Genomic DNA, 19,355 nt, shown 5'->3' with positions numbered 1-19,355 from the left:
GGGTGTGGGTGAGAAATGAACTCTGCCCACTGCAGAAGGAGTGGCAAGGGTACATGGCATTAGAACATTGGCCCAGTGGGTTCCTCCCTCCCCCTGGAACCTCCTTCACAGCCTTCCCAGAGGCACCGTCTGTCCCTCCCACCTGCTTCACTGGGTGCTCTTTGATCTCAGTGCTTTTCCTGGATCCTTCTACCTGTGCAAGTGCTGCTTGGTGCTGCTTCCAGAGCTCTGTTCATGCCTCCCTGAGAGAATGGTGCCTCTTGGCTCCTTGACTTTACTGTGGCCTGTGAACCCAGAGTGCAAGTGACATGTCCCTCCTGGCCCAAAAAGTGCTTATTCACAGATGCCGGCCTCTCCCTCCCCTTCTTCTGCTCCCCGGAGGCCAACGGCAGCGCGTGCTCTGGAGAGAAAAGTATTTAACGGCATTCAAAACATGTTCACAATGCAAACATCAATTGAGCGCACTGGGTAAAAATAGAGGAGAAAGTCTCACCTCTTTATAAGAGTCTCAAAAGTCACATAGTGTTATTTCATATCTTCAAATATTTAAACAGAGTTTAGAGACTTAAATGCATGTTTTCTTTTCCGTAGAGCGTCCAGGATCTGCTAGTTCCTGCTCAGTGCAGGTGGAGTTATTCTCTTGAAATGTTTTTTTCCTCCTCTGACTTCCTGAAATGGGTTTACTTAAGAAAATCTGTTTGGAGAGCTTAGCATTTATCCGTGATGAGCTTGTGAGAACCCCACTGGGGATGCGGCATATCCTGTGAGCACCTGCGCTGCAGGCTGATCCCTGACCTGGGATGCTGCCCCTCTATGTGATCCCCTGGCCCTGGGACCATGCCTGCCCAGCTCTTGGGACAGGCACCCATAGCTGCACCCAGGCCCTGTGCAAGGATGGGGCAGGCATCCAAGATCTCAGAGCAAAAGAATAATTTGAAAAGGATATATTCACCGGAGATCGGTTCCCAATTTCTGAGGCTTTGGCTCTCTGTGGCTCTCCATTTCAAATTGGATTTTTCTTTGAGGATGTGGAATTGAAGGACAAATCTTCTGCAGAGGCCCACAGGAGCCTCATGGTGAAATCAGACCAGAGAAATGAAGGAAGGAGCAGATGGGCCATTTTCTAATTTGGGCTCAAGTGGGTCTCAGGGAGATGTACAATACAGTTAGAAATCATCTAAAATGTCATCTCCAGAGTATGTGCTCAAGTGGTTTCCATGCATCCTTGGTAACGTGCCCTGTGGTGAAATGGAGCCACTGGTGGGCTGCCCTTTGCTTGACTGCATTGAGGAAAGCTAGTGAGGGCACCCCTTGTGGTGCTATGGACTGAGTACTGCTCCTCAAATTGATAAGAGGCCTGCAGCCACCATGTTCTCTGCCTTCATGGCTTTGGGGATTCATGGCTTCCTTCTGCACGAGAAGCATTTCCACTCATTCATTCCCCACTGTCTCACTTACTTATGAAGCCACACACGCCACTGGTGCATTTGCTCCAAGCCGCCATGTTGATTGTCCCAGGAGCCAGGGCCTGCTCTCAGGGAGCTCATGGTTGGCTGTTGGGTTGGCATGAGGAGTGGGCAGTGAGAAATATTTCACAGGATCAAATTCTCAAGTACTTGAGAAATAAGACAAAAAGATAACGAATATCGCCATTAGGATATGAACATGATAAGTGATACACCCAAGCAATATCTGCTACAATGGTTGCTGGTTTGCACACCCAGGAGATGGACTAAACTACCCTGTGGTGAGGCCTCACTGTTCACTAGAGTCCTTGGAACACTCTGGAAAGGGCAGGGGCAGATGGTGAGACCTTCATGTGAAGCACTCCCAGCTCCTCTTATAACAGAAGTTCCTCCTTCTTCCAGGGAAAGAGTGAGATGGGAGAGAAGGAGGGTGGCCAGGAATGCTGCCCACCACAGAGCTCCCTTTCACATGGAAGGAAACTCAGCAAGGAAACCCAGCATCCCTCTGGTTAAGGAATGAAACTGTGCAAGAGCAAACTAATCAAGGAGGCCACTGCAGCCTGGGATGAACAGCCTGAAGGGAAGTACAGCACCAGCCAAGGAGGAGTGAAGGCTGGGGAGTGTGAGCTCTTTCACTGGAGACACTTAGGTGGACACGTTGGTAGCTGTCATTGCTGACAGCCAGGGGAAATGTGTCAGGTGCAGGAAACAGTATGTGCAGGAGGCCTCAAGTGTGCAAGAGAGCAGATGTCCTGGGACCAGCGATTACAGTTTAGTGAACGGGAGGAAGAATGGAGGAGAAGAGGCAGGTGAGGCAGGGCTGAGTTAGCCCAAACAGGCTGATGGGGAGGAAACTGGCCAAGGTGGGAAGCCAGTCGGGGTCCCACAGCGTGGTCCACTGGCAATGACAATGGAGAGTAGGGGTCAAGTTTGAGATGTGGTTCGGAGGTGGAGTTGGCCAGCTTTGCTGATCCACTTTGCACCTGGTGTTAGAAAGACACACATTTGATTCTGGGTGGTTCTTCTTGGGAGCCATGTCCACCGCATTGTGAGGATGACAACCAGTGCTCAGAAAGTCACTGAAATAATGATTTCAGGGGTTTCTTTTGAGGTTCAGAGAGCCTAAGGAAACCTAAGGATTTTCCTGAAAATCCTGAAACCTAAGGATTTTCAAGTCCTTGGAATGGATGCTAACAGTGAGTGGTGGGAAGGTCAAATTAAAGGAGAAAATGGAATCTCAGTGTTGACTTCATCTTTCTGGTGCTTCTCTGTGGTTCTGTGTGGATGTCCTAGGGCTATCATAAAGTATTAATAGACACATACTTTTTTTGCCATTTTTCTTTTCTGGAAATATCACAGGGCAGGTGCCTCCAAGCAGCTGCAGAGGACGGGAGTCTCTATGGGGCCCACCAGCCGCTCATCCAGAAGGTGAGCTCTCTGTGGATACTGAATAATGGCTCCCCAAGGATAAACATATCCCAGTTCTTGGCACCTGTGAATATGCTACATTATTCAGCAAGATTTCCCTTGAAGATGGAATTAATGTAGGGATCTTGAGATGGAGAGAGTATTCTGGATTATTGGATCACCAGGGTCGTCAGCAGAGGGGGAATGGACCCAGAGCTGGGGCTGGAGAGAAAAGATGTAAGGGGAGGCAGAGGGCGAGATTGTGCTTCAGAGATGGAGGAGGAGCCAGGGGCCAAGGACCCTGCAAGAGACAAGGACACAGAAGAGGCCTCCCGAAGGTAGGCAGGCCTGATGGCATCTTGATCTTTGCTCAGTGAAATGGAGCTAGGTCTTCTGACCTCCAGAATTTGCGATAACAAATCCACAACGTTTGAAGCCACTGAGTTTGTGGTAATTTGCTCCAGAGGTGAGAGGAAATAAGACACTTAGCACATAGGGCCTATGGTGACCCAACCACGTGGATGAGCACTGGACCATGTGTACTCACAGAATGCACTGCTCTGCGCCACCCTGAATCTCCTTGCTTCATCTCAGCTAACTTCGATTCTTAATCAGGTATTATGCATTGTTGTCCTTTTCCCCCAACAGAATGAGATCATCTTGGCCGATTTCTGTTGTTTGGGATGGGTGTGAAGTTAGGATCTAAAATTGTCTTGTCATCCAGGTATATAGAGGTCATAAAGTCTGGAAATAATGGTAATACTGTTATTACCTGTGGAAACACCACTCCATGCTCCCAGCGTGTGAGATATGGGCCCCTGGGACAGCCTCCAGCAGACAATGTACACAAGCGGGAAAGACTCAGCAAATCCATTCATTGGTCACAGGAATCGACTAGACATTGGTGGCTTCTATTGCTTTTGTTAACTGATTGGATGACATTACACTAAATTCATTTATTCCTTCTCCATATATTCACTTAATACCCAGCACAGGTCAGTTATGGTGTGTGGACCCTGGAGTATGGAGAGTGAGCAAAGTAGACAAGGTGCCTGATGTTACAGGTTTTGGTCTGATGGATGCTGCTCACAGCTGGGTGGGGGACATGAAGGAGAGAGGCACAAGGTGGCCTGGAATAGGGCTCAAAGCTTCCCTGCCAGGTGGGGATGGAGCTGGGATGTGACAAGGAGGCAGAAGGAAGGCATAGGAGGAGAGGGAGAGGCTGTAAGGGAGCCCCACACAGGCCCATGAGACAAGCCAGGCACCCAGTGGAGGGGGTAGAGCTCCATTGTACAGCTCTGGCAGGTGTCTCTGCTCCATCTACAAGGCCAGCAGAGTGTTGGGCTATAGGGCCTAGACATGGGGGTGCCAGGAAAGGTGTGCTCCCGAGGAACGTGGCCCCTGGCAGCAGGCTGGATGAATGACACCAGAATTGCCCACTTTGAGTGAGGAGGGTTGGCTTCCTCTGACCACACATCAGTTGGACATTGCTATGGAGAGGCCCTGAGGAGGGCCACATAACCTTCTGGGCTTCCAAGGCCAGGTGGTGCACTTGGCCAGAGGACTCCTCTTTGGGGAAGGACCCAGATGTGGGCCCGTAGCAGCTGGGCGATGAGGGGACCTGGGGAGCGCCAGCAGTGTTTACTGTGGGAAGAGTCTGGGGTTCGGGTGGGTGGTGGACCATCTGTAATGTGAAGGAGCCCTCTGGCTGGAGTGGAAAGGCTGGAGCAGCCAGGTATGACAGGAGACTTCAGACGGGGCCTGACAGGTGCTTGCTCTGCATGGGGGAGGCCCAGGTTGGGGAGGTGGGTGGATGTCAGAGGCTTCGAGAAGATCAAATCTCTGGGCCTCATGAGACAGACTGGCTGTTGGGCTGGGGCAGAGTGAGGAAGACTCCTGGTGTCTGGACTCTGGGTGGACAGACAGAATGGACCAGGGGCAAGTCTTGGAAGACACCGCACGTATGATGGACAGCTCGGACCTCCAGGTGTTACTGTGTTGCGTTTGGAGTGTGGCTCTGTTCTAGGCAGCTGTCAGCTGTATCTTCAGGACGTGTGTAAGCTCCCAACCCACCCCCACCTGCATGCCTGCCATCCTGGGCTGAGGGACCCAGGATGAGCGTGTGTGCATGTGACTGTGAGCGTGAGTTAGTGCATATGAGTGTGATGTGTCCATGGGTATGTGGTTGTGCATTAGCGTAGGTGCATGTGAGTGTGTGCACGTGACAGTGAGTGTGAATTACTGCATGTGAGTGCGACGTGTCTGTGGGTGTGCATTAGTGCAGGTGAGCATGGTGAGTGTGTGTGCATGTGACTGGGAGTTGCCTGGTTCACCTCAGTGGAGTATTCCTTCCCTGACAGCAGGAATTCCTTGTCTCTTGGCCACAGCTGCTCCTGGACCCCAGGACCCTGGCTGGGACATCAAGGCCAGGACTCAGCACTGTAGGATGGATGACCCAGGGGACAGGAGGGGAGCCTCAGTCTCATTGTTAGTGTGACGGGTTTGCATGCTCTGCTCTTTAGGGCTGTGTTGACACCTTGTCACTGGACGGCTTCCCTCCATGCATCTGTCTGGCATCGGGGCTCCCCCTATGGCCCTGCGAGGGTCTCCTCTGGGCTCTGCACATGGTGGTCACCTGCACCTGCACCTGCCCACTCCCACTGTTCTCCCAGGGCCCAGGGGGTCCCCCAAAACCCAACCTAATTCTGGACCCCCCAGGCACTTTCACAGCAGATGGCACTCAGCCCCCTGAGGACGACCACCAGGCTGTGACATCCTCAGACCTTAGACTCTGAGTGACGAGGCCTCCCCATGGGACCAAGTGCTGCTGGAGGTTGCAGACACCATGTATTTGCTGCTGTTTCCCCAGCACACAGTGCAAGTCCCGTCCTCTTGCTTACACCCTCGAGAGGACCAAGGTTTTTACTGATGAACAAATACTTGTTGAACGAGCACACATGATAGGAGCTGAGAAATGTGGCTTTTTTCTATAGGAAGTTTTTCGAGTAGGGGGTCCATCAACGGAAGGACATCGGGGTCTGTCTGCGTACTCATACAGACGTACGTACGCTGAATGTGCCGACGGACAGTAAGCAGACGTCTGGCCGGCAGCCCCTGCGGCAGCCAGCCCCGCCCAGCAGGACGTGGTGGTTGAAGACCTCCAGGTTCCCATCCGCTCGCTGGCCTCAGGACCAACCGGAGAACACCGGCCAATGGGCTCCCCAGGCAATCCCACAGGACACCCCTTCCAGCGGCCTCCTGCACCCACAGCTCTGCTCAGCACACCCACTCCTGCCCTTGTCCCTCTTTCTGGCCTCTCTACCCTGCCCACCTGTGAGTCTCTGTCAAAGGCAAGTGATGGAGGCTGACTCTCTGGCTATGACAAGCTCCAAACAATCCCTTTGGTTGTCCTTACTTGGGGGTATGTCATTTATTCTGCACACACACATGCACACACAGTCATTTTGGGCTTCGGTTCTTGAAAATCACGGGGGATCCTTCCCAAGACCCACAGTGGATGCCTGCAACCGTGGAGAGGACTGAACCCACGTATAGTAGGTTTAACTTGTACATTAGGCACAGTAAGACATTAGCAACAGCAACTAATCATAAACTAGAGCAACTGTGACAATATACTACCATGGAAGCTACGGGACTGTGCTCTCTCTCTTTGACATGATCTCTCATTAGGCTGAATGTGCCCTTCCTGCGGCGACGGAAGGTGATGTGAGACCAAGGAGGTGAGTGGCATTGCATCAGGTCACTGTTGGCCTCCTGCCATCACCCGAAGGAAGGGTCATCTGTCTGTTTCTGGACTCTAGCTGACCATGGGTAACTGGGCCACGGAAAGCAGGACAGGGGGTTGGGAGGCACCACCGAATAAGCAGATGAGGATGACCTAGACGTCCATCATGTGCACGTGCACTGTGAAGCCTGGATCCTGCTTGCATGTTGGCTGCGGCGTTGCTCCCACTGAGGGATGGCCTGAAGGCCAAGGGGACCCGTAGTGGCTCCTCACAGGGGGCATGTGGTGCAGGCATGCTCTCAGGGGCCTGCTGTACCATGGAGGGGGGTCCATGCTGTGTCTGCTTCCGCCTCCCTGGTGCATGGTGAGGATGTGAGGGGCCGGCCCCTCGAAGTCACGCCTTGCAGGGGTTCCCCTGCCTGCCCATCACAACAATCCTGTTTGATTTTACACGAGTGCAAAGTAAACTTTAATCATAGCTTGCTGAGCCACGGGATTTGAGGGCTTTATCTGTTATAGCAGCTTGCCTTACCAAAGCTAATCCTCCAAGCAAACAAAGATGGGAAATCGTGGAGGGTGCCGGGGGCTGGGATCTGCCCCCGATCTGCCCGGAGCTCCCACCTCGGAGGCAGCTTGGAGCTGACGGAGTCTGCACGGGGACCGGGCCCGCAAGAGGCCAGGGCGTGGGGAGTCCTGAGATGCAGAGAGGAGGCCAGGGCTGTGGGGTGTCAGCCAAGGGGAGCAGAGCCCACGTGGAGGCGGTGACATGCAGAGCGGGGTGGGCAGCAGACAGGAGAGTGGATTGTGCTAGACATTCAGCGGGAGCCCTGTGCGGGGCCAGGGCACGTGGACTTTGGTTTATTGGCTCAGGAGCAGTTGGACAGCAGGGGGTGGGCAGTCCCGGGGGAGGTAGGAGACTGGTTGGCAGACGGGGTGGTGGTCCAGCCAGAGGGACAGAGGGCACATGCAATTTGGAGAGAGAGCTCTGTCACACTCACCCGGGGTTCAACAAGGCAGAGAGGAATCAAGGATGTTGCCTCGGTTGTTGACTGATGGCCTGAAAGACAAGCGGGCCTGGGCCATCCGGACACCAGACCAGGCCTTGCAGTTCCTCATCTCCTGGAACAGTGTCGCCGTGGGACAGGCGCTCCCCGCATCTGTTTTATTGAAATGAAAACCCTAAGACATGATCCATAAAACAGGGCCCGAGGCGACAGCGTCCGGCTCTCAACCCAATATTGGCAAATTAGTTTCTGCAAAACAACATTGCCTGTCACATTAACGTAATGGGACCTGTCGTATTTTATTGGGTCTGCAGTTTTTATAGTACTTGATGTGAAAATTATTTGGCTTTATAGTTACATAAAAGCCGTAAGGCACAAAACATTTATGCTTGATTTTACGTTGTCACATATTTAAGCCATATTACAATGAGAATAATTAAGTCAAGGCAGGAGATCCATGATCAATTTTCTTATCCTTTAAAGGGGATTTATATTCTTTTTTTTTAAATTAATTTATTTATTCATGACAGACATACAGAGAGAGGCAGAGACATAGGCAGAGGGAGAAGCAGGCTCCATGCAGGGAGCCCTATGCGGAACTCGATCCCAGGACCCCGGGATCATGACCTAAGCCAAAGGCAGACGCTTAACCCCTGAGCCACCCAGGCATCCTAAAGGGGATTTCTATTCTGTTTGGGTTTAGACAAATGCTGCTTTGGTGCTCTGCTGGAAAATGCTGTGTGGATCTGTTGGCCTCATGTGCATCGAGGGGATGGGATCCTGCTCAGTGATGTGGGTCCCCAAGTCCTGTCCCTGTGGGGACCCAATGCACACATTTGTAGGATGGTGACTGTCACTGGGTAAGAACAGTGGCTTCTGGCCTTCTGCACGCGGTGGCCACTCGGGAAGGTACAGAAGGAATGCTAAACCCATCGACGTGGGTTTAAGTCACGTAGCATAAGGCCTGGGTTGTGGAGACTTAAAATCCTGCCCAGGAGATTGGAATGTGCAGTCAAGTTGGGACTCGGGTGAATAGAACAAAAGCACCCCGGGCTGTGAACCTGCCTGCGATGTCCGTTTCTTGGGAAGAGGTGGACAGACGAGTCACCAGGAGGCCACCTCCAGAGGGAAGCTGGACACCCTTGTGGTAACAGCCTCGTACAACAGAGACGTCTCCATCAGCTCTCCATGGCAGGTGCCTCAAAGGAGGGGAAAGCAAGAGAAATGGAATATAGGAATTCTCAAACAGACAAGAAATAGGAAATTCACCTTCGTGGCTTAAAGAAAAAAATACTTTTTTATTAAATCCCTATGTGGAACAGGCACCTTGGAGTGAAGCCTATGCACTTCTGAGAAGCCGGCAAAAGAATCAGACCCCTGCGGCCGGTGGGGACCAGGTAGGGGCTGAGCCACTGCCGGGCCGACCCCAGATGTTTCTCGAGGTGTCCGGGTGGTGCTGGACGTTGGGCTGTCCAAAGCGTCCTTTTATTTCACCTCTTTATGGAGTCAAACAGAAATTTCCTGGTCGCGTCTTGCTTCCTCCCTTCCCAGGTGATGCTCATATTCTCTGAGCATGTTTCTTACCTTGTCCCTCCCTCTCCAGGGCTTAATCCTGGTCTGGGGCCTGTAAGCAGTCGGCACCCAGCAGAAGCCTGTGAGTCACACACGATGCTGATCCAGGCTCTAGTTTGAATCCTGGGGGGCTCAGGGCCTCTGCTTCCATCTCGGTTCCTCCAGGTGAGGGCGGTGAGTGTAGGTGGAGGCTGTCGCTACCCGCCCCCCCCGGAGGACAGCAATGAGAAGTGGCTGCCATGGTGAAGGGGGCCATCAGGACGCTGGACTGTGTGCAGGGTCCTTGTCCTGCATGAGGAGACCGAGCTTTCTGGAGCTGACCATAGCCACTGCGCCCAAAACGGGAGGCGGGCGGACAGAAAGGATGTTAGGAAGCTTCCTTAACTCTCATGCCTTCCTCATTGGTGTCCGTCACACGTGTGGCCAGGGGCGGAGCATCGTCAGAGCGGGGCTGTCAAGGTGAGGTGCTAGGTCGTAGCAGCAGCCTGTGGCCACGTGGGACCTCCCAAGACACGAATCTGCCTTTTCACAAGCTCCCCGGCGGCTCCTGCTGCATCCTTGTTTGAGAACCACTGACCTAGGATATCTTCCATCGTTGCCATTCTATTATCTGCATTTACCCCTTGTTGCCTGTTTATTTGGCATCAACTGTGCGAACAGCACCCCCAGGGACTCCAGAAGATCAGGCGTGAGGCAGGATCCCCATCTTCCAAGCTCACCCGGCCTTGGGGAGGCTTATGGTGCAGGGTCAGGGCTGTGAGGGAGGAATGCGGGGACCAGTGGGGCAGATGGAGAGGGAGCCGTGTCTCCTGGAGCATCACGGATGCAGGTTCCTACGGTTCCCAGCAGGCCCCTGTCGCCCCGACTCCCCGCCTTAGTGGAGGGGCCATGAGGCCGTGTTGGGAAGAAGCAGCACCTGAGCAGAAGATTGGAGGGTGAAGAGAAGTCATCCAGGAGATTGGGGTGGGGGGTGCAGACTGGGGCTGAGGGGTGCGGGGTGGGGCCTGGCCGCTCTGGCCCAGCTGAGCCCCCAGATGAGAAACAGCTGCAGATGTTGTGCGGATGTGAAACCAGCCTCTACTGCATCTCTGCAGGCTGAGCCGGGCCTTGGGTGGTAGAGAAGTAATACCTTTACCCTGATCCATCGTGAGGTATCCATCTGTGTGGCAAGACTGGCTCTGGGAGCCCCAAGACCCCAAGCAGGTGTGGTTGGGCACCTGGGTGGGGAGGCGGGCAGGAGGCAGAAGTGGAGGCGACCCTCGGTGTGGGAGGGGAGGCTCACCCGGAGAGGCTAGAGGCAATGCAGGGCGGCCAGCAGGGTGATGTCCTTGCTCATCTCCAGAGTCTGGACTCCCCGTCTAGTCTGTTTACACTCGCACTGCAAGGTTTACAAGAAGCCACCTGAGCGGGATTTGCTGCCCACTTGCATGAGCAGCATCGTGGCATAAACAACCCCTGATGATCCATTTCCTGAACATCCCCTCCTCGCATGCCCCAGGTTCAGCAAAACTGCAGCCACCAGCCTCCCCAGGGAACAGCTTCCTGGTACCTTATTACCCCCTTTTATGGGCCCAGTGATATGGGTTCTGACCTCATGGACTGCATTCTTGTCTATCACGTGGCCTGGAAGAGTGCAGTCTGCAGGCTCTGGGCTCCGTGCTTCGATGCTCCTGGAGGCTGAGTGCAAACCCCTGCCTTGAAAAAACAAAAGCAAAAAACACAGAGTTAATAATTCTCCAAGCTGGGAGCCAGGATTTGCACCCCCGGGGAGGGTCAACTTTGTGTTGGGACGTCTGCTGTGACATCTGGCCCTTGGCAAGTTTTCTGGGACGTGCAGGCTGCGGCTTCTTTGTTTCCATTCTGGAAAAATGCTGGGATTCTGACAACCTCCGCAGCTTGGGGACGACAGCGCACTGTGTGCCGGGGTCCTCCACCCTCGGGGCTCGCTCCGGACCAGGTCTCGGGGCTGGGGTTCTGGGGCCAGGCCCACTCCGCCTCGGATCTGGCACCCCCCGACCGCGTCGGTCCCCTATGTGGGCATCTGTCAGCCTCCAGGCCCCTGGCACTGGGGTGATGGCAGATTTAACCATGTTCCCCAACAAGGCCATCTTGTCAGTGACACATCATGGCCCCACCCCCTTCTTTGCACACACTTTCCCTTAGGAGCCGTCGGGCCACTGCGAAGCAGGGAAGTGGTGTCCAATATTTGTTGAGAGGTCACAGCCCTCAGTGGGCCAGCAGGTTTGTCTTGTCCTTCACGGCTGGAAGAGGCTTTCCTCACAGCTTGCCCTTCCCGGGAGAGGGTCGGGGGTTGCCGTTGCCGCTGTACATTTGAGCGGCACAGTCTGGGCCTCGCCTGCACCCGTTTTCCTCGGGCTCCCCTTCTGAGGGAGGTTGGCACCGGTTGGAGGGCCCGCGCTGCTCCATCTCATCTATCCTGGAGCGAGCTCATGGGGGTCAGCAGGGACATGGGGCAGCCGAGGGACGGGCAGCAGGTGCCGGGGACCTGCTCACGCAGACCCCTGAGCAGGTGCACAGGCTTCTGGGCCCTTCCTCTCCATCGTCGGCAACCTTGTCAGGGCTCTGAGGTGCAGGGGAAGGGGAGAGGCCTGTGTTGGTCCAGGCTGAACCCTGGGGGAAGGGGCCCCTGGGAGAGACTCTCCCTCTAGGGCCACACACATGAAGTGGGCAAAGTGGGTACGGGTCTGGGTGCAGACAGGACACATGTCTCCTCAAGCCTGCATTTGAAGGGCTTATGGCCCTCCTGGTGTTCAAGCTCGGGTGGGATCAGAGGCAGCTGCTGGCTGGCGAAGTCAGGACATCCGAGGGCACAGGTTCTCAAGCAGAAGCAGCTTTGTCCGCTGGAGATACTTGGCAGGGTCTGGAGACACCTTTGATTGTCTTGGAGAACCACAGCCAAGAGTCCCACAGTACACAGGGCAGCACCTGCCACATCCCCGGCCCCAAATGTCCTCGGTGGTGAGTTTGAGAACCTCCGTCCTACATGGCTGCCTGGAGGGCTGGTTCCCCTCAGGCACTCAGGGCATTTCCATGTGGCCAGGCCTGCAGCCCAAGGTCCCCCAGGGGAGAGGATGAGAGCTCTTGATGTGGCACCAGGGGTCCTGGGGTTGGCTTATCGGCCAGGGCAGCTGTGCATCCCAACATCCTTAGACACAGGACCCCATGCCCCCAATCACCAGAGCTCTATGAAAGCTGATCATGTCCTGTCTCATCTGCCACACATTATTGGTTAAAGTAGACCCAGAACCACATGGATTTGGGGGGCAGGAGGACGCAGTTCAAGGCAATGGAAGCTGTCTTCAACCCCTTGAATTCCAGCTTCAGCCTGGATTGAAGGAGCAGCGAGCCAAGGGTGGGAAAGTCTGGGGGCTGGGCCAGAGGCTCTTACCCCCTCTTCTGGGGCGGCTGCATCCAGAGGAAAGTAGCACCAGGACAGACCTTTCTCATGATGGGTGGACCCACCACTCAGTACATCACACTCCCCGGGAGTGTGGTTCCCTGGCCCAAGCTGTGCCTGCCGGGTGCCCACACAGGAAGAACGGGTCCGCCCGAGCCCCCGGTGGGTGGCGTGCAGGAAGGGAGCAAGTCGAAGAACAGGCCAGCCCTGCATCTGCTTCCTTGTGGGCAGCAGGGCTGCAGAGAAGACCATGGGGACTTGGTGATGGCCCAGGGGCCAGCCAGCTGGAATGCAGAGGGGCCAGCCGGCCGGCAGTATCACGATTGTCACCGTCTCCGTGTGGATGCAGATGGGTGCCTGTTGAGCCTCCCGTGTCAAGTATGTGCAACAGAGTTAGAAGTACATTGGCGCTGGCTGCCCTTCCTGGAGCCCATGGCCCTGGGGCTTCTCCCTCACAGGGTCCAGTGACCACAGTCTCCACAATGGGGCTCTGCTCCCATCCCCTGGGGTCCATGCAGCAGCCTAGCTCCCATCCCCACACAAGCTGCACCCTAGACCTGTCTTGGGTGTAGACCCCTTCCCGGTCATTTTGATCACTACAGTTATGCCAACGTGTGCCCGGCTCACAGGGAGAGTCCGGGCAGAGGCGGCCCAGGCACACAGACGCCTGCTGAGCTGGCTGTGGCTTCGAGTTGTTTGCACGAAGGAGGTGCTGGGAGGTATGAGGATGGCAGTGGAAAACGGGCCTCCCGCTGTCAATGACCTTGAAAACCACCCTATGTCCTGTGGTGCTTGCTTGCTGCCCACAACCCACTAGTTCCTCCTCGGGTGTCGCTGATAAAGGGCTGTGGCCTGGCGGAGAACTGTGCCCGGGGCGCGGCTACGCTGAGTCCCATGGCAGGTCTCTATTTACATGAGCTGTCTCCTCCCCTCCGTGGAAGTACAGCGGAGACGGCGGGTTTATTCACATTAGGGCCCTTGGTGCAGGGAACACCTTGCATTATACAAGGTCTTGTGTACTTTGTCTGTTTCCCTGGAATACATGTTCTACCGAAAAGGAAATCTGAGAACTGGACCGTCGGAGTTGTACTGGGAAGGGGCAGCCGCATGTACCTTCCGGAGCCTGCAGGACGGGAGGGGTGCTGCTTCTGTGGAACCTGCTCCATGGGGCACCTCCCAGGGTCTGCGTGCGTGCCAGGTCTCCGCCGCCCGTGGTGGGGGGGGGGGGGGCGCAGAGAGCCACACACACAACAGGGCAATGCATGGGGCAGTAGGACTTTCTGTCCAGCCTTGGGGGGCACCTTTGGATCCCCTTCTCCCTGCAAATGGCCTCCTGCTAAAGGCTCAATGATATAGGACAGTGGTGCAGGGGCTGAAGGGGTTAATGCAGGGCGCTCTTAGGATCCGCCAGGGCCAGAGCCAGGGGGTGAGTTGGCCATTCTAAGCCCTTAGCACACGTTGAATTCACTCCCCATCTCTGGGCTGGAGCCCAAGTACCTCCTTTTTTTAAAAATTTTATTTATTTGAGACAGAGGGAGAGGGAGAAGCAGACCCCCACTGAGCCTGGAGCCTGATGCAGGACTCGATCCCACAACCCCGGGATTACAACCTGAGCTAAAGGCAGACACTCAACCGAGTCACCCAGGCGCCTGGTTTTTAGATTTTCAGGGCCATCCCCAGGCGTCCTCCAGCTCGAGGACCAGCACCTGCTGGCTTCCAGCAGACCCAGGGGTTGCGTGTACACCCTGCCCTGTGAGACCTCAGGCCAGCCCTGCCTAGACGCCTCCTGGGGATTTGGTGAGCTGGGTTCCGATGGGCCACAGAGGGCCCCCAAGGGTGACCGGGTGGTGGGATGGTCTGTGTGCATGTTCATTGGGCTTTGTTCTCATTCAGTTCCCATGAGAAAATATAACAAAGCATAGAACAATTCAGCAAACCTGGAGAGACGGCCAGGCCTTTGTGAACCTTGGTCTCTGGAGGCTTGTGTTCCTGAGCCCCAGAACGGGCCTGCTTTAAGTTTTACCTGGTAAAGTCTGAACTCACTGTGGGGTCTGTGAATTCATCCTGAGGGAGTGGGTGAGACCCCAGACCCCTCTGCTGGGGGGCAGGCTGGAGCATTCTCTTGGGGGGGGCAGAGGTGACAGGGAGAGAGCCTGGGGCAGGGCAGGGCCTTTACAAGGGGCTCTGCAAAGGGCAGGCTTTCCTGAGGCCCAGGAGCTTGTCCTGGCTGTCCCCAAGCATGCTTGGGCAGTGGAGCGGGGTGTCCATTCACCCCGACCCCTGGAGCCAACTGGTGCTAATGTTCCCAACTGTGTAGGACTCCAGGGACTGAGCATGCCTTGGGGCAAAGCGGTTTGGTCGTGTCCAGTAAGGCTAACCGAACACCTCCTACAAAGGCTCCGTGACCCAGGCCTCCCGTTCCTTGATGCGTTCGAGAGAGATTAGCACACGTACTGACCAGAAATTCATGAACAGAAGGGTCTGCAGAACAAACCGGTTGTGCTCCACCCCAGTGGGACAGTGTTCAGCCATAAGGATGGGTGGCACGCTGGCACCTGCTACGACGTGGATGAGCCTCGAAAGTGCGGTGCACGGGGAAAGAAGCCAGAGTCAGGGCTGCATGTCCTGTGACTCCGTTCACGTGGACCCGCTAGAGCAGGTGAGGTCATAGCGCACAGACGGGAGGTTGCCGGGGCTGCAGGTGGGCGGCGGGGGCAGGGGGAGCGGGACGATAGGCCCACCTGGAGATGCTGGGTGCTTGACATCGGGAAGGTACCAAACGGCGTGGGAATCTCCACTTTAAGACGACTGGTTTTGTGTCGCGTGAATTTTACCTAAATGCATCGTGCAAACGATTTTTGGAAAGAAAAAAAGACTTGCACGTAGCTGCTTTACCCAGACGAGAAATGACCCAAATGTCCAGCAGTCTCAGAACAAAGTGTGCTGTATCGGCCCGCTGGTGTCCCAGCCAGAGAGGAGGACAGCGCGTGGTGGCCTGGTCTCGGTGGGTTCTCGCAAACCTGGAGCCGGGATGTGGAGCGCTTGCACCCGCGCCCGTGAAGGTCCAGAACACGCAGGAGAGACCTATGGCAGTGAAATCAAAGTCTGGAGGGACATCTCTGTGTGTTGACATGGGGGCTGGGACGCGAGTGTATACAGTTGTCAGGACAGATCCAGCGGCGTCCTTACCATGAGGGCTCTGTGCTGTGTGTAAATGATATGTCGATCATGATAACAATCCAAAGAAGGGGAAAGATGGATTTAGGGAAACGGAAGCGTTGACCGTGGTACGTGGACTGGCTGTTTCCAGGCCGGCCAGACCCTCACCGGGCTGCTCCCCTGGTCACTCCTTCTCTGTGGGCAGCAAAACCCGCACCCAGGTCGTCCTTTGCTGCTTCCGTACAGCTTTGTCGTTACCTGCTTTGTGCATCTGTCCCCAGTAGGTTTGAAGCCCCTGGGGGCTGGGTCTCCTTCCCTGGGGGGGGGGTCCCTGGCCTGGGGGTGCAGAGGACATGGATGCTGTGGGGGTTCCCTTGTTCCATGTGACTTCGAGTGTCCCAGCCAGAAGAGACAGGCTACCACGGCACTGCTTGGCCTCAGCCCATGTACCTACTGGAGCCTGGAGGAGGTGTCTGGACCCAACCCTCAGTGTCCTCTGTCCACGAGCAGTGACTTCCTGGCCTCACTTATGCAAGTGCCACCAATTCTTGGCTACAGGAAGCGTCTTCGCCTACAGCAGCCCCGTGTGCTGAGACCTTGACCCCAGGAGGACTCCTGTGGGACCCTTGGCCCCATCCCAGGCATTGGGGCAGGTCTCTGGAAGCCCAGACAAGCGCTTCCCAGGCTTTCCTGGACACCCGGCCCTGGGAGCATGCAGACTGTGACTCAGAGGGCCTTGGGGCGGCGGTAGTGCTGATGCTCTGCACTCTGGGTTTGAGCCTCTGGAAGGTCTGGCAGGAAATGACACATCTCGGTAACAAAATGAGGAACATGCATGTTACATATGTGGCGAGCCAGCTCCTGCACCCAGGAGGTACTGAAACCCAGCAAACAGGGTCTCTGGGGGACATAAACGAGGTGGCTCTCATCTTCTGGGCTCTGAGCACTCTCCCCATCAAACCCCCTGCCCCCCCGCTCTACTCCTGCATCTCACTGAGCCCGCAGGGGGTCCACGCAGCTTCCCCCACCCCCAGCTGGAGACAGCATGGGAAGCAGCCAGCCCAGAGGGCCCGGAACGTTCCCACCACTCCACCCCATAGCTTCCGGTGGGCTATTCTTAGAATCCTATTCTGGCCCCGTTTGAAGCTCACGCTGACCTAACGACCTAGTTGGAAAGGGCACCTCCCTGGGCCTGGCTGCCTGTCCGTGCTCCACCCTGCGAACTGCACAGCACAGAGGAGAGTAAACGTCTCCAGTCTCCAGCCGGGGCCTCATGCTGGCCTCTGTCCCCTGCAGGCCCTGGCAGGTGTCCGCCGAACCCAGCCCCAGGCCAGGTCTGCTGTGGGCGGAGGCTGGGTTTTCTCTTTCACCTGCCACAGGTGTGCCAGCCTGCTGGGGCCTGCAGTGGACCCAGGGCCCCCCGCATCCTGTCTGTACCCACGTGAGCCTCAGGAAGGGGTCTGTGCAGGGCTGCATGGATGCTCCACAGGCTGACTCTCCCTCCCGGTTCCTGCCCTTCTTGCCTGGGGCGGGGTGGGGGGTGGGCAGGGGTGTCACAGCCTCTGGAGGGCTTGTGGCCATACAGACTGCTGGGCATTGCCCTGGGGTCTCAGGATTCAGTAAGTTTGGGGTTGAGCATGGGATTTACCCATCTCTCCTCGTGCTGTAGGCCTGGGCCATGCACTCTGAGAACCACTGGTTTGTGCCAAAAGGTCTCAGAATCTGTTGGGGGAAATGCCAGGTCTCCTGGCAGCATGTAGGCCACAGCCAAGACCTGCAGAGGGTGGGCTGTGCTCCCTCCCCGAGAGGCCTGGGCACCAGTTTCTTGTCCATTGTTTCCTGAAAGATGACAGCAGGCTGCTCACCCACCAAACCTCAGTCTCCCAATCTGCAAAATGTGTTAACATTTCCACCTCTAGGCAGGTGACTGTGTAGAGACCACGGGGCTCTTTTTTTTTTTTTTAAGATTTTATTTATTTATTCATGAGAGACATAGAGAGAGGCAGACACACAGGCAGAGGGAGAAGGAGGCTCCACGCAGGGACCCCGATGTGAGACTCAATCCTGGGACTCCATGATCATGCCCTGAGCCAAAGGCAGACACTGAATGGCTGAGCCAATAAGTTCCTGAGGCTTGGCCCTGACCCCAGTGTCAGCCGACAGCAGCTTGTCCGGGAAGAGGTATTATGGGCACCACGTGTAAGCCCTCTGGCAGTGTGCCCCCAGCTTTGCCCGGACTCCCTGGGCTTCAGTTTGGTGTTTCTCCTGCTGCTCTGAGGCCCCTTGAGCAGGTAAATTGGGAGATCGCCAGGGTGCACAGAGTTGCCTGGGACCCCAGGACTCCCCTGGGCTCATGAGGTCCGAAGCCTCCTTCCAAGGCCTGAACTGGGTGAGCTCAGGGCACCCCGGCTCTTCGTGGGAGCTGTGAGACCTCTGGGAGTGAATTCTGCAGAATTCCTTGGCAAGAGGGCTGAGCGGGAGGTGCCGGTTTGTTTTGGCATGCGAGCCAGCTCGGTTTGTTTTCCCCGCCCTGAGTCCGACTCCCCACGGTCGGCTGACACCCTGTTTCTTGGGAACAAGGCATCTCCGGCCGGGCTCCCTCCCCTCCCACAGCCAGGACTGCTGCGACTCCCATGCTCCATCCCGCAGGGTCTGACAGCCTCGTCCACACTGTCCATAATTCAGCTAGTGCAGGAGGCACAGCGGCCGTTGCAGGGCCGGGTCCCGGCGCTCAGCAGCCCCATGTCCTGCAGAGGGCTCCCCGGGAGGCCTCCCCTCCCTGCGCCCCGTGTCCTGCAGAGGGCTCCCCGGGAGGCCTCCCCGCCGGGCGCCGGCTCAGGAGGGTTGGGCGGCGAGGCGCCTGGGACAGCCTACCTTGAGTCATGCAGATGTCGGGGAGCAGAGGCCAGAGGGCAGGAGGCCGGTGGCTCACGGTGGGGAAGCGAGATGAAGGAAGTGAAGCCAGGAAGGGGATGGTCTCTTGCCTCAGAGCTGGCGCCCCGGGAGGGAGGGGGTGGGCTTTGGGCCTTCTGGGCTGAGGCCTGACTTCCACAAATGGAAACACTCCTCCACGAAGGGACGCAGCAGCCAGCTTGGGGCCCTTGCCCCGTTCCTGTGGTGTGAGCGCCTGGCGCCCAGACTTCTGGATGCCAAGGCTCTATCAGGACTTACACGTGACCCCTCAACCCCAGGCATGTTTGGGTTTGCTTTGTGGTTGGAGTCCAGGGCCCTTGGTGACGGGGCCCCCCTGGCGCCCCCTGTGTCTGGAAGGACGTGAGCAGCTCTGCGTCCACCCCCAGCTGTGTGAGGCAGAGACACAGGCAGAGGGAGAAGTAGGCTCCCTGCAGGGAGCCCAATGTGGGACTCGATCCCAGGACCCGGGGATCATGACCTGAGCCGAAGGCAAATGCTTAACCACTGAGCCACCCAGGCATCCCTTGAAATCCCGTTTCTAACAGAAGCTGTTTCCTCTTTACCTTCTGCAAATGGAGAAAAAGCACCCAGTGGCTTCTGCACCTGGTCTGTCCTCTCTTCTGCTTTCTCTCTGTGAGGCACTGACAGCAGCCACGAGAGTCATGCCACCT

General features: G+C 56.2%; 1 long non-coding RNA gene across 1 annotated transcript; it reads right to left on the bottom strand.

Moving 5' to 3' along the window:
- Nucleotides 1-8,148: 8,148 nt before the first annotated feature.
- On the bottom strand, nt 8,149-18,991 carry LOC112644856 (uncharacterized). Its single transcript, XR_003126817.3, has 3 exons — nt 18,646-18,991; nt 10,786-10,889; nt 8,149-10,572 (listed from the first exon to the last, which is right to left on the bottom strand). It is a non-coding gene; the product is annotated as an uncharacterized LOC112644856 (long non-coding RNA).
- Between the last annotated feature and the right edge of the window lie 364 nt (nt 18,992-19,355).

This window comes from Canis lupus, chromosome 1 (assembly GCF_003254725.2).
Source record: "Canis lupus dingo isolate Sandy chromosome 1, ASM325472v2, whole genome shotgun sequence".
Lineage (NCBI taxonomy): Eukaryota > Metazoa > Chordata > Mammalia > Carnivora > Canidae > Canis > Canis lupus.
The sequence above is the reverse complement of the archived record's forward strand: the minus strand, read 5'-3'. Positions and strand labels throughout refer to the sequence as shown.